Source organism: Anser anser (assembly GCF_964211835.1).
Source record: "Anser anser genome assembly, chromosome: 10".
NCBI lineage: Eukaryota > Metazoa > Chordata > Aves > Anseriformes > Anatidae > Anser > Anser anser.
Window position 1 is genome coordinate 25,146,776 of NC_139730.1, and position 15,519 is coordinate 25,162,294.

A 15,519-nucleotide genomic window follows, 5' to 3' on the forward strand; every position below is an offset into this window, starting at 1 on the left:
TTACGCAGCTGCTAACCTAATGACTTGAGTCTTCTGCTCTGCAACCACGTTTTGTTTTCAAGCAGTGCATACATCAGTTTAGGCTTTGGACAAGGAGATTTGTAATGCAAATAGTGATAAACCAGAATCAGTGCTACTGACGAGTGTAATGGTGAAATGCAGCAAATCAAGTGTTCCTGGAGAACTGTGAGATTACAAAACCAATAAGCCATGAAGCACCTTTTTTTTTTTTTTTAATCAATTCTTATATGCTGAAATAACACCTTCAAGAAAATCTGTTTATCCAGCCAGGCGACGGTGTCTACCTGTAAGCACAAAGGAAACGCCTTGAGAGTTCGTTTGCTGTATTTGAAGTTCTTATACCCTGCAGAAATAATTATTTAGAGTAACATGTAACTGAGGAGATCGTAGCAGGAAGTATATTATTTCTAGCATTAAATTGCTGCCCCGTTGCCAGTGCAATCTAGGGAGAGAACTGTATATAATAGTTAAACTCCCCTGGACTGACTTAAATTTTAAAATATTCTGACAAAGTAAGCTCTAAATCACTTGACATTTTGAACAGTTTTAAACGGGTACAAAACCGAAGCTTTATAAACCAAGCAGCATTTATAATGCTTCATATATAAAAACAATGCCTATTTTTAAGATTTGTTACATATCTATGTAGATACGCTTGCTGGAAAAGCCAGGTCTGTTGTAGACCAAATGCTGCAGATTAAGACTTGTGGCTTACCAGTTCCATTTCTGTATTTTCTTGGAAAATGTTTCGAGTTAGAGTTTAAATATAAAATGTAAATACTGTACAGATATATATTGAAATAAGTATTTCTTGGTGTACACAGGTGATTTGCATGACAAATACTCTGTATCGATCATTGTTAAAAACGCAATGTTCTGTGTAAATCCACTGCGTATTAATCTTTTCATTTATCATCAAGAGCTGTTACTTAAGCCTGGACATTCTCAAAAATAAAGTGTGAAACTATATACCATTGTGTAGCTCCTCCTTTATCAAGAGTACATGCAAGATAATTGCTCCTTTTCTTTTTCTTTCTAGAGGATGATTCAATTTTATAGCATGGATTATAACCGCTCTTGCAAGTGACCTTCTTTTAAGCACAACAGTTTAAATGATCAGGTTACAGAGAAAACCCTTTCACTGCAAAATAGATTCAATAAAGACTTGTGGCTTACCAGTTTCATTTCAAAACCCAAGGTGTTGGGTTTGATGGAAAAATGGTTGGTTTGGATGGTAAAAAGGTCGTCCGTTTTGATGGTAGGTTTAGTCTGAGTATTGAAGGCTTCCATCAGTAAGCTCTGCATCTGAAAGACAAAGGGAAGAAATGTCATTCCCTGTTGTGATACTCAACATGGAACTGTCTGGCTCAGTGGTTTTCTTTCTAAAGAGAGAAGTCACAAGCCTGCACACAGCTTGATCTGCTCTCTGACTACAGGGCTGAACTGACTGGAGAAGGCAGCTTCCAAAGCCCTCCCATTAAACTGACTGCATTTCAGTTCCATGCTAAAATTGGTCAACTGTACAGAATATTAGGACAAAGCTACCTGTTTTGATAGCAAACGGTAGACCTTAGGTAAGTTGCATTCATTTGAAGGTTTGACTGGACGGCATCCTTGTTTTACTAGTGATCTTGTGGTCAAGCTGACCAAATCCTAGCCACAGAACAGAAGCGTTCAGAAACTGGCTAGAGAGAGCACTTATTAGAGAGAGCAGGAATTTAACTGCTTTAACGCTGCTCTTTCTCTCACGTATCTGGAATTTCCTTAAATCACAAATTATCACTAGCTATCCTTGTTAATTTATTCAAAGTAACATGAGTCCAGGTGAAAAGGCACACTCTAACAAGTCCTCAGTTGTTCCTAGTCTGCTCCTAGCTTACTTGAGAGGTTCAATACAGTAAGAAATAAATAAATAAATAAATAACCTGCTGAAGTGGCCTTTTTTCAGATTAGATTCCACCATTCAGAAAATCCTGCTTAAGAGATGTTTTTTCTTTTCTTTGAAAGACTGACCTTCCCCCACATGAAACTAATTAGTATCTTTAGGCTTGATGAAATACATGAATTCCTCAATTTACCAAAATTGCTTTGCACAGCCCTCCCATCCTGCTTATGTTGCAAGCAGCGTATCTAAGTGGGGTACTGTTGGGGTACATCTCTTTCACTCATGTAGCCCAGTGATCCCAATGCCCTGGACTTGTGTAATGTGTGCAAGACATTTACTTTCTCCCTATACTTTTGACTGGTTTAGAATAAGCGAGTTCGCCATCTGCTGGCCAGAGAATTCACCGAAGCCCAAAGAGCATTAGAGCAGACGCATTTTCTTCTGTGCTATTCCTGATTTATCAGCTAGAAGAGACACAGTTTAGTACAATCAGGATTCTTTTGACATTAGTAGCATAAAAAGTCTATTTTTGCAACACTGGTATTTGAAAGACCTCCGTTCAGTCCCTAATTTTGTTCTTGATAATGGGACAGATTGTATTAATGTTTGCAAGAATGTGTGAACAACCAGCCTCCCCTCCATGTCGTATTTTAAGATTAAAACTTGTGGTCGTCCCTGTCTCAAAACACAGTCATGCTTTGCAACAATCGCACTCCCTCTTTAGCTTGAAGGAACTTGTCAGTGCCAGAATCTGCTGACTATGGCAATTTACTTCATCATCCAAACCGGGCAGAATTTTTGAAAACCTCTTGCAAGATTTCACTTCTCCAAACATTATGTAGAAGACATTCAGCTGTAAAGCAAGAAGATGAAGTCCTTTGTTTCCTATGCCAGAATGACATTTTCAACACTGAACAGGATTGTCACCGACCGTTAACTGGTTGTTAAGTTGTGGCTAGGTATAAAATGTAGAAAATGTTTAAAAATAAAACTTGCCTTTGGATAGTGAACTGTCTTCTTCGGGGATTACTTCAGTTACCTGTAAGAGGAAAACAGATGATTTGGGGGGGTTGTTTGTTTTTAAGAACGGGTGCAGTCTTGCCAGTAATTTAGCTGGTATTTTTCAAAGTGACCTCTTAGAAACTTTACAGCTCTGTTGAATCAACATGTCTCTAACCCTACAATTAAATAATGCTAAAAGATGCAGCAATTTATCTTCCTGCAAGTGCTTATTAAGATATCTGAGTAACTGCGACCGTGGCTTCATCACAGATATATATATATATATATATTTAATACTACACACTTCTGCTCAGAAAGAAAATCACGGAAAATGTAAAATTTCATTTGAGATGCTGAATTTGTTGCAGTGTGAGATCTTCTTCATCACATGATTCTATTCGTAATTAAACCATATTATCTACTGAGAGACCAAGATTACGACAAGAACAGCACAGAGTTCAGCATGAAGCCGATCAGGAGCTCAAGTTTGTACTTATTTTTTTGTAAGGAGATGTACCAAGCTGGCTTTTTTATTGTTTCATCAGCACATTTCTAAGCCTATACGAGCAGGGGAAAAAAAAAAAAAACAAAAAAAACCCAAGTAGAACAATTGCAGGGCTCCTCAGTTTACAGCATGAGGTCGCTTTTTCCAGGTGAAAAGCGGAGCCATAAGTGGCAGTACACTAAAGCCCTGGCACGTGGAGATCCGAGAGGAGAGCTGTTTGGCCCTCCTTTTCACTCCTGGGAACCACATACCTCAAAACCCACAGACTATGGGATATATCTCAGAGAAATCTTGGGAAAGGAGAGCATGAAGAGCATGTTTGTAAATTTATTTCTCCCTGGGCTTCTTCTGCTTCTCCAAGAAATACTTGTTTGAATATAAGTGTAATTGTCTGTCCATAGGCAGAAGCTGAATAATGGCAGGATGAATATCTATACTTAATTTTTTGTTACTGTCTTCCTGTAGCACACAGGGACTTGTTACGTTTAGGGAAAATGCTAACCTAATGGAGGGTTTAAACCATAAGCTAGTTTGTTATACCAAAATGACTGAGAGAACAAAGCATAAAGTGTTTTCAGATTTCTAGTACACCTTGATTGCTATCCATTAAACTTAAGACAGGTTAAACAAAGCACAGGAAATAAGAGAACTCCTAGTCCCACAACTGGCAAATTGTGCGCACACTTTCCATTCCTGAGAAAATAATACACAAACCTGAAAAATGCATTTAACTGAGAAACGAAGACATCCTTGTCCTATTGGAAGACTAAGGTGACAGCTCTTGGGCTCAGTGATTTTCAGATAAGCTCCAGTCTTCAACTTGCAGACACCAGTGACAGCTCCTTTTTTTGCATTGAAAGGGAAAATGTTTCAACAACACATTGAAAACATACTTAAGGGACAAGAAACAAAATCAAGACTGCAGTGAGAAGGAAAACAGAAAAACAATACTGGGAAAAAAAAAAAAAAGAGAAAAGAGAAAAGACCTTGGTCTTTGTATCGACCAACGAGATAAGCCTTACACATTTTTAAGTTTATTTTTGACGATTGATTGATGCGTTACCAGATATTAAGTACTAATCAAGAGCAAATATTAACACTAGTAAGAATAAATCCGATCCACCAGCCCTTATTCAAAATACATCAATTTCTAATTTGGAGACAACGTCTCTCTGACAAGGAAGTAGAAAAGCTGTAAATACCGATATAGTTTCCTCTCCCGATGTTCCATATACATACCGACGCTGTTCCTACACCTACACTCTGAGCATAAATTTATGTTGACATGAGTATCGGGTGTTATTTCTCTCTCTGTTTGCCTTGAGAGACTCTCCTCCTGTCCATATATTTCTTGATTCACTAAAAATAAGTCTTCCCATAAGCAACGTTTAATACTAGAAGTTGCAGACAACTGTTTCCTGATGAATTAGCCTTCTCAGAGGAAAGTATATGCTTCTTGTCAAGCAGGAACTTTACTGATATTAAGAGAAAAATGAAAAAAAGAGAAAATGAAAATAAAAGCAGACCATTTCTCTATATTCTTAAGGTATATTCTTAATATACCTTGTTGATCTTTCCACCTGTGAAATCTGCAAATCTTTTCAGTGATATTGTGAGAACGTTGGAAGAACGGTGTATGGTAAATCTCTTGGATGCAGGAACCATCTTTTTACACCTTAAAAACAAGCAGAGACAAGTGTTTGAAAGCATCTTCTTTTTCGCCCCCAAAACAAACTCCTTTTAATGTCTCACGCATGCTTATGCTATTTGAATGATATTTACTTGCATCATGTGTTTGGTTTTTTCTTTTCATAAACCCATGCACTGCATGTCACGTTTGTTAATACAGAGAAGAAGGTAAGTTTTACCAACAATTCAGAGCACAGCGGGAACAGGAATCTCTCACGAAAGCATATTACCAGGGAGTTATAAAATATAAACAAAAAATAGTAAAAATGAGTTATATATAAGACTAATAACAGTTATCAGCAATGGAAAAAGTACCGTACATGTGCAAGGCCTTTCCTTTTAAGCTCACAAAAAGACAGAAAATTCTGGCTTTAAGTGTGACTGAACCGATCACACCTCAAAGAGCACGTTAAGGAAGGACCATGCAATTCAGATGTGAGGTGCTATTACAGTTCTTTCTCTTCCTCAGACATCACTTATGAGAATCCTGAATACGCTGCATGTTGCTTTCTAGGATCCGCAGGCTAAGACGAACCTGGGATTAAATTGCTTTAATAACCTATTGGACGCTCTTGATTCGACACCCTAATTTCCTTAGTATCCAACAACAAGAAGTGGATACTGCATTTTTCATTTAGAGGGGTCAGGCATGAATTCTACAGAACTGAGCCGGGCACTCTGTGCTTTTCTGAGGGGATGTTTGACTAACAGCTTGTCACGCCTAGGAAGCTTGACAAGCCATGGTGCAGACAATGCTACGAGAAAAGTCCAATATCAGCTAATAGCCACTCTTCTTAGATTTCCAAAACAGATGTAACGTTTTCAAGTTTGGGATTATTTCCGTGCACCAGTTGTTTAAACAAAATGAAGCAACAACAACAACAACGAAGCTGCGTCTCCTTATTTCTAAATGAAGTTAAAGGATAACTTACGCTCTAAGTCATGCAATACATAAAACTAATATCTAGCATTAAGACATAATTAGTTAATAATCTCACTCGCTACATTTGTAGCAATTCTCTCCATCCAGCTCTTCAGGTTTTACAAATAGTTCTAGAGCTCTGGTAACAGATGAAACCGCCTAGAGGAGCGAGAGAGAAGAGCGTAAAGTCACTGTAAATTCAAAATTCCAGAGACGCACTAGGAGTTTATAAGAGAACCTGACTAATACATACTTAAGCGATCTACTATGAGCACTGTCAAGAAGGAGGCAGAAAGAGCATGCTCAGCGTTTACCTCACCTGGAAGTCATTTTACTTTGAAACAAATCATTTTCCAGTAACGCAGACAGCATCTATAGTGTGCTTTGTCATCAATACTGGCAACAAATCCAGCAGTCTAACAATTAGATGTATATTGAGGTAGAACAACAAAGAAGTTTTGACAGTATCATAATTTGTGCAGACATAAAATTCTTTCCGCTTAAACCCAATGCAAATTTGGAGACTCTTTACATGGCTTCCATCAGCGCATTCCTCTATATTCTTAAACCTATAATAGCAGGGAAAAAAAGAAAAAGACAAAAAAAAAACAAAAAGGAGAAAAAAAGCAGGATTTTTACATAGTACATATTTTTACATATTACATAGTTTACATATCCCTCCACATGCTGTTCTGAATAATAGCCAAAATATTCATAGCCACTGTATTTGTTCTCCCCACACAGCTGAAAAAACAACATTTGAAACATATTTTTCAAAACATATTTTAATATCCAGCAGACTGTTCAGTCATCAAGCATTTAAAGACTGTTTTAGATAATCTCTAGATTAATCTAAAAGGAATCCCATAAACATGCTGCAGCCGCTTACCTTTAATATACTCGCTGGATGCGATGTTTCTTCCTTTCACCTGCACTGGAAGGCTTCCCTTCCTTGTGAGGTTGTTTACTGCCCTCACTTCTGCATTGCTCTCATAAAGAGCCATCTGGAGGATGGGATTCTTCCTTCTTCTCCCGGGTTTTCTTCTGGAAACGAGGATCTAAGTGTTCCAAGAAGCCTTTCACTTTCCTGATGTTTCTCCTTTTTCTTCTTTTTGTTACGCTTGCGATTGGCATTGTCAAAGTGGAGCGCAGAGAAATACAAATCATAAAGTCTGAAAGAAACATGCAAGTTAAAAAGAGAAAAAAAGATGTGGCACTTGTTGCATACAGGAAACTTTATTTATTTTACCACAGGCGATGATTTGCCGCATGTCAGCTATTTTGTGGTACTTTGTGCACATGTAACTTCCTTTAGATGCAGCAAACTTAAGCCCTCAGATTGAAGGACCATAGGTCCTGGTTGGTACACAGATCATTAACAATGGTTAGCTCTGGAATATGTGCAAGTAAAAAAAAAAAAATATTTTAACCTAATCCAGAATGGTGTGCAGATGTGATTCGAACTACGTGGTCCAAAGCTAGTGCTCTGACACAATTCAGCAATACCTTTCCTGTCTTCACTGATCAACCTAATGATCCCCAGTCATGATCCCCAGCCAGATTATGCTATCTAAATAACTCAGAAACTATGAAAAAAAAAACAAAACATGAGAAGCACCCAGAAAAGAATTAGGAAAAAAAATGCTGATTAGGCTGGAATCCCTGCTTACTTGGAATCCTTCTCTCCCTGTTTATCTTCAGACTTCTTTTTCTTCTAGAACTTCTTATATTTTTTCATGTTTTCACCACCTAAAACCTCCTTTTCTACCTTTCTGCGTTGCCTTTCTATTTCACTTTCACTACCTTCTGCACGAGTATATTGTCTTTTTCTGTTTCCTTCTTTTGCCTTTTTCTGGCGACAGTTCTCCAAATGAGCTGACACAGGTGGAAGTGCATGTCTCTCACGCGAATGTTTTCCAGAATGTTGCTGAGCTACTGAGCAACGATGTGAGTCTGCTCTGGGTGTGCTAAAGTGATGTACATCTTCCTCTCTCAAGAGGGAACCGTGAGGCCATCTGCTTTTGTAATGATAACGCTTATGTGACCTGCTGGAGTAAGTCTGAGTCAATTTGTCAAAGTCTTTATCACCGTGAGAGAACTTTCTCTCTCTACTGTCTCCTGCTGCATGAGGTGAATAGTAATCCTTGTAATAGCTACATTTTTCCCATTTCCGTGGTTCATCTTGATAGTATCTTTCTCTGCTCCAACTTCTTTCCCCTTTGGAATGGTAATATCTAGCGCTATCTTGTTCTGATCTTCCTCTGCTTCGAGATCTGTACTTTGAATATTTTACTGGTCTTCTGCCATTATCAGGGCTGTTCCTTTCACTATGGGAAGATCTGTACCTGCTTCCCTCCCAATACTCCTGCTTGTGACGCTTTTGCTTAACAACTTCCACACTCCGAGAGCACCTTCTCTTGCTGGAATGACCATCTTTTTGACTCTCCTTCTCTTCAGTAGGAGAATGTTCCCTCTTTCTCTGGTAACGCTCTTTGTCAGATTTTTTAGTCTCGTCCTTTGTATCTTGGCATCTATCTGTAACAGCTAAGGAGGAAAGGTTTTTAGAACTACATTCACTGTCAGACTTTAGAGGGGAAGTTTGCCGCAATTTCTCACCAGTCTCAGAAGACTCTTTGATGTAGAAAACATTTTCTTCTGAAATCAGTTCATGTTCTTTTGATCTTCTTGGTTTCTCCTTGTCTCCACGGTCATCACATTGGTACTGTTCAAGGTATTCATCATTCTCAGTAGATTTCGGAGGTCCCGGGACACTGCACAAAATAAAAACACGTTTCCGTCTCCCTCCACCTGCTGCTCTGAGAAAAAAGGGGTGGGGGCGACGGGGGAACAGCCAATGTTTCTCCAGATAATGGAGAAAAATGGAAAAACATTCTATGAAGAAACACAAGTTCTCCGCGAGGCACCAGCCTGCATCAGAGTGCTATGCACAGTGTCGATCATTAGTTCTGTTCGCAACACTGGCCATACAGTACGGAATTCTACTGATTTAAATCCTTCCATTAAATAGTATTAGTAGACAGATAAAACCGCAATGAACTTCCATAAAATCTTGTCTTAATCAGACTGTGCTCATTTTACCTTCTTTCCTCTGACAAGCTGTTCAGCTGGCTGGCCGTGAGGGATTCCATGATGACTTCTCGAGGGACTGGAGGCATAGCTCCAGGCATCTGCAACTAAAACGCACAAGTCAGCAGACAGAAAAAATACCATTTGTGCTGAGGACTAGTCTTCTCAGAATTTCTACATTAAATGCTAAGCAAGATCGCTTTGTGTTGTATGCATTATCTACACTTCAAAGATAACGCCAACTCACCTCCCAAAATCTACTTTATGAAACTTAAGAATTTTTATCTCAGCTCAGCTTAAGCTGACAAGTTCTAATGTCAGCTCAGCTCTGCAAATTCTAATGGCATAATATCACAAAGGGTTACGATCAAATTTGTGCTGTGTTTTCTCAGCATTTCGCCTGAATTAGGAACATGATAAACACTCCCGAATACATCGTGGGTGAGAAATTCTCGATGGAGCAAACTACTATGTTTCAAGCAATCCGTTTGTTTTAGAAAAGAACATCTCACAAGGTTTAACAGGTTCAACTTGGCAAGTGGAATCATCAAGTTTCAGTCCGTTTTCTTTAGATTCATGAACTAAACTAATAGCACCATTCAGTGAATCAGTGTTTGGCAGCTCATGCTGGGATCTTCCTTCATCAGCATTCTGACAGGAAGAATGGGAATTCTGCGATGTACGGACTACCTTTCCAACCAAAATTCCACATTGCATTGCAATTCCTTTTAAATAAGCCCTTTGACTCCTCCTCAGATTTTCCTGAAGATTCTGCACCGTAAGGGACTGTGTTATCAGAGCTGAGTTTAGGATTTCCATTCACCTTTGGCTCCACAAAAATTTCAGCAGAAACTCTTTTTTTTTTTTTTTTGTATTTGTATTTGCTTCATTTGCTTTACCGAATTTGTGATTGTGGATGAAGGAACAGCCTTGTAGAGATCTTCATCCTCCACAGCACTGCTAAGACAGTCAGGCTGTGACACAGTCTGACGAGCAGGCAATTTATTGTGAATACTGATGGTGATCTTCTGGTTTTTTGACGTATCAGTAATTGAAGGCCTGGTAATCGCCTGTTCTTGAACACAGGCCATTGGTGGTGCTGAAGATGGCCTTTTTAGGGTGACACCAGTGGTATTTGCATCCTCTTTTATGGATCCATTTCCATTTAAACGACTTGAATTCTGTATTTAAAAAGAAGAAATTGCAAGACGGGTTAATGCAAACACTCCATTTAACATTTTTAAACATGTCATTCTCCTACTAAGTATTTCTACAAATGGTCTTAACACCTAAAAAGCAAAAAACACTGCCCTTAAAAGATAAATGCAAGTCCCATAAGTGTATTTAATTCCTGCTTTTGGTTTACTGCATATTGATATCAAATTAACATCATTTTTGAAAACCATCCAAACAACTTAACATTGCCTAAAGCTATTCCCAAATATATTTAGTTTCCCCTTTAAACATACCCCAAAAAGCCTGGAATAATTGTTCTGGTGCTCAGGAATAAGACAATTTGGTTTCCCTGTCTTAGCTAAAGTGACGTCGATAGGAAAAACAAGTCCTCTTTTAAATGATTCGAGGATTAGTACACTCTACTTAAATTGTCAAAGAGCGTAGCTCTCTGTGCTTTACAAAGCTGTCTAGGAGGTATAAACAATGGAGTCGCATGGCTGCGCAATTCAGCAGTAACCACTGTTTGAATGACTCTGGCTGTAGCATGAGGGCTGTGAAGACAGCTGCAGCGTGGGAAGGAAAACAAAACAAAGATGCCAAAAACCAAACAAAAAACCCCACACCAAACCCCAAACCCACTGTCCGTTTGGTGCCATTATCTGCCCTCCCGCTTCCCTAAATTACCTTAATCATATGAGGAGGAAGTCGTGGTCCCAGAAATCCAGCCTGCTTACTGTTAGCCCCCCGCTGACCAGGGGGGAATGAACAGGGATAAGACGGTGCTGCTAAGTAAAAAGCACGTTCTCCGAGCGTCAAATCATAGCGCCTTCAGAAAAGAGCAGTGATCTCAGTTTAGTTTTTCTTTCGGCCTACTCTTGGATTAAATCCCATCCTATAATTTTATAGGAACAGTTCATACGATATGGAAGCCTTCTCTACAGAAGACTTAGCCAAGACTACAAACTGAAAAGTAGGTAACAGTCTTCCTACTATGACTATCACTTTCAGAGCAATAATTCATTCTTACACCACAGATGGCCTTCATTTCTCTCCTTCTCTAAATTAGCCAGCTACAGATAACACATATACAGCAATTTACACAAGTGCTGCAGTTTAAGGCCAAGCAACAAAAGATAATAAATGACAGAGAATTTCAGGTTAGACAGAACTGAATTAGAGAAATAATCATCTTTTCCTGGGAGAGAAAGAAAAACACTTGCAAAAAGAAAAGTATCAATAACAGGAGAGTAAATCTCTTCTGAACACATTTGAATACTTGTTATTACCTGATATAAAAAAGTAAGTAAGCTTGCTGACCAAGAACTCTTTTAATGTCAGTACGGACTACTTTTGCATCATTCATCTGATACCAAAGTCCATTACCAGCCTGCAAATAAAGACAACGATATCTTTAGATGAATTGCATGTTTTCCAAATGAAATCACAGATAGCAATAAAATACACACGTGTCAAATAAACATATAATGAAATCTTTTTCCCTAGAAACAGTACTACTAGTAACACTTGAACTGGTTTGCCAGCACAACCTTTACCCTGTTAGAAATGATGTCGACTTCTACCTTTATGTAGCATACATAGTGTCCTGAGCGACAGTTGATACCATGATGCACCAGCACCGCATATAAGGCATAGATGAGTGGTTCTCCACTTGATTGAGACATGTAGGCTCGGAGGTCCAAATACTCAGGATATTTTACCTCCTAAAGAGAGACCAAGAAGATAGAAAAATTATATCAGAGTACTTCGCGGACTAGCCAGAGAAAAACACTTCCAAAAAACAGAGACTGGAATTATATGAATATATCTCTTGATTCACTAAAAATAAGTCTTCCCATAAGCAACGTTTAATACTAGAAGTTGCAGACAACTGTTTTCTGATGAATTAGCCTTCTCAGAGGAAAGTATATGCTTCTTGTCAAGCAGGAACTTTACTGATATTAAGAGAAAGAATAAGCCATAGTCGTTAGTCTACAATTATTGTCTGAAAATATTAACAACTTTCAGCTTTGGGGGATGTCCCATTACATGATGACAAAGTTGCATTACAGCGGGAAATATACCTTGTTGATCTTTCCACCTGTGAAATCTGCAAATCTTTTCAGTGATATTGTGAGAACGTTGGAAGAACGGTGTATGGTAAATCTCTTGGATGCAGGAACCATCTTTTTACACCTTAAAAACAAGCAGAGACAAGTGTTTGAAAGCATCATCTTTTTTGCCCCCAAAACAAACTCGTTTTAATGTCTCATGCATGCTTATGCTATTTGAATGATATTTACTTGCATCATATGTTTGGTTTTTTCTTTTCATAAACCCATGCACTGCATGTCACGTTTGTTAATACAGAGAAGAAGGTAAGTTTTACCAACAACTCAGAGCATAGCGGGAACAGGAATCTCTCACGAAAGCGTATTACCAGGGAGTTATAAAATATAAACAAAAAATAGTAAAAATGAGTTATATATAAGACTAATAACAGTTATCAGCAATGGAAAAAGTACTGTACATGTGCAAGGCCTTTCCTTTTAAACTCACAAAAAGACGGAAAATTCTGGCTTTAAGTGTGACTGAACCGATCACACCTCAAAGAGCACATTAAGGAAGGACCATGCAATTCAGATGTGAGGTGCTATTACAGTTCTTTCTCTTCCTCAGACATCAGTTATGAGAATCCTGAATACGCTGCATGTTGCTTTCTAGGATCCGCAGGCCAAGACGAACCTGGGATTAAATTGCTTTAATAACCTATTGGACACTCTTGATTCGACACCCTAATTTCCTTAGTATCCAACAACAAGAAGTGGATACTGCATTTTTCATTTAGAGGGGTCAGGCATGAATTCTACAGAACTGAGCCGGGCACTCTGTGCTTTTCTGAGGGGATGTTTGACTAACAGCTTGTTTTGCCAAACCATCTTATGCAAATGTTCAATTGTTTCTCACATACGTAGAAACATCTTACATATTGATCAGCACAGAGAGCGCCTGAACTCAACAGGCTTTCCCTGTGCACGGGTTAGGCTTAAGGGAGCTCATTTCGGACATTAGTCCACATCGACAGGTTTCACAGTTCAAGAGCTGTGCAAGACGCTGTTTAGTGAGCCAGCACAGGCTGCTAACATTCATTACCACAGAGCCAGCTCACATTCCCTGACACTCAATCTAACTTTGTTTCACAGTGAACGCTAGGACCTGCAGGAACCTGCTGCTGCCTTCCAATCCAAATCATTCTCCATAGCTCCTTGCTTCAGCTCACCACTACTAGAAAATGAAGCAACAACAACAACAACAATGCTGCGTCTCCTTATTTCTAAATGAAGTTAAAGGATAACTTACGCTCTAAGTCATGTAATATATAAAACTAATATCTAGTATTAAGACATAATTAGTAATAATCTCACTCGCTACATTTATAGCAATTCTCTCCATCCAGCTCTTCAGGTTTCACAAATAGTTCTAGAGCTCTGGTAACAGATGAAACCGCCTAGAGGAGCGAGAGAGAAGAGCGTAAAGTCACTGTAAATTCAAAATTCCAGAGACGCACTAGGAGTTTATAAGAGAACCTGACTAACACATACTTAAGCGATCTACTATGAGCACTGTCAAGAAGGAGGCAGAAAGAGCATGCTCAGCGTTTACCTCACCTGGAAGTCATTCTACTTTGAAACAAATCATTTTCCAGTAACGCAGACAGCATCTATAGTGTGCTTTGTCATCAATACTGGCAACAAATCCAACAGTCTAACAATTAGACGTATATTGAGGTAGAACAACAAAGAAGTGTGACAGTATTATACTTTGCGCAGCAATAAAATTCTTTCCCCTTAAACCCAATGCAGACGTGGAGACTATTTACAGGGGTTCCACAGAAGGCCAAAGTCCAATCCACTTTCTAACCACCACCAAGCTCTTATATTTTAACATTGTACGTGGTTTGGTTTTTTAAGTTAAACAAGTTTAATTTAGAAAGTTATACATGTACTTAAACATCATGAATTATATTTACAAAACCTCCTACCTTTACATCCAAAGTGATATCAAGAAATGCCTCATACGTATCCGAAACTGCTTTGCAATTCAAGCACTTCACTGGAAGCAAAATATAAATGCTTAACAACACGTGAAGGAGACTAACTGTCCACATTCAAGTTGTCGATAGATACTACTTCAGACAAACTACAGACTGCTTTACTACCGACAAAAGACACAGATCAGTTCTAAGGACAGGAATATTTTTAAAAGTACCTCTTGATCTTAGAAATCCTCCAAATATTTGATGAATGATGGTGGTAGCTTGAGAAGATCTGTCCAATCTGGAAATAAATTATAATCAGACCTCAGAAGATTTAAGGCACACAGTTAACTCTTCAAAGAGTTTTATGAAAACCAAGGATGACCTAGACTTTCAGTTTTGATAGTAAATAAAGGCCTAAAAGGTGCTAGAGAACGTATAAAAGTGAATTTGTTTATGCTTACTTGGTGCTTCCATTCAAGCACGCTTCCTGCATAGCATCAACAGTATAGCGCAAGAACTCGTGTGCGTCTTCTTGACTGCCAAAACGGAAATGTTGTCCTATTCCTAAATAAGAAGATGATAGTATTCACCTCATTTAAAAATGAAGTAATTCTCCTGTTTCTAAAATCTCTCTTCTTTACAGTGTTAAAACCATTTATACACATCAAATAATTATTTGAAGATTACAAGATGCTGAAAAAGAAACACATCTGAAGCCACTTACGACTGAGATTATTGATAACACGCGTAGGCTCGATGGCATCAACAGTGCAACGCAGGGCCTGGTTAATGTGAGTCTCCATCGTGCACATCATGCAAAAATCTTGTTCACGACCTGAAGAGTGAAAGAAGAAAGCATCCCAGTCTAGCGAAACAGACATAACTACAAACAAACATATAAGTAACATTTAAACTATAGATACAATATCCACTCTCCTTGTCCCAACAGTCTCCTAACATTTCATTTCACACAACTTTATAGAATAAAAATATCCATTAAGCCTGTATTCAAGTGCATTTTGTGATGAGAAATCTAAAAGACTACTGCAAAGTCATGTTTGTAAAGGCTGACAGGAATGTGAACTCCACAGGTTGCAAAATGTATGAGGAAAGAATATTTGACCTTGATGATACAGCATTAAGAGAACGTGGGTTATTTTCAGCACAGTGCTGTCAGGTGAGCTTCATGATACAGA

General features: G+C 38.5%; 1 protein-coding gene and 1 pseudogene across 2 annotated transcripts in view; one reads left to right on the forward strand and one right to left on the reverse strand.

Annotated features, from left to right (window-relative positions):
* Positions 1-15,519, forward strand: part of LOC310904788 (uncharacterized protein) — a 339,287-nt gene that overhangs the window by 304,889 nt on the left and 18,879 nt on the right.
* LOC310904763 lies at positions 6,998-10,202 on the reverse strand (annotated as a pseudogene). The gene is made up of 4 exons: positions 10,011-10,202; positions 9,124-9,218; positions 7,695-8,795; positions 6,998-7,196 (listed from the first exon to the last, which is right to left on the reverse strand). The product of its transcript is annotated as an uncharacterized misc_RNA (transcript).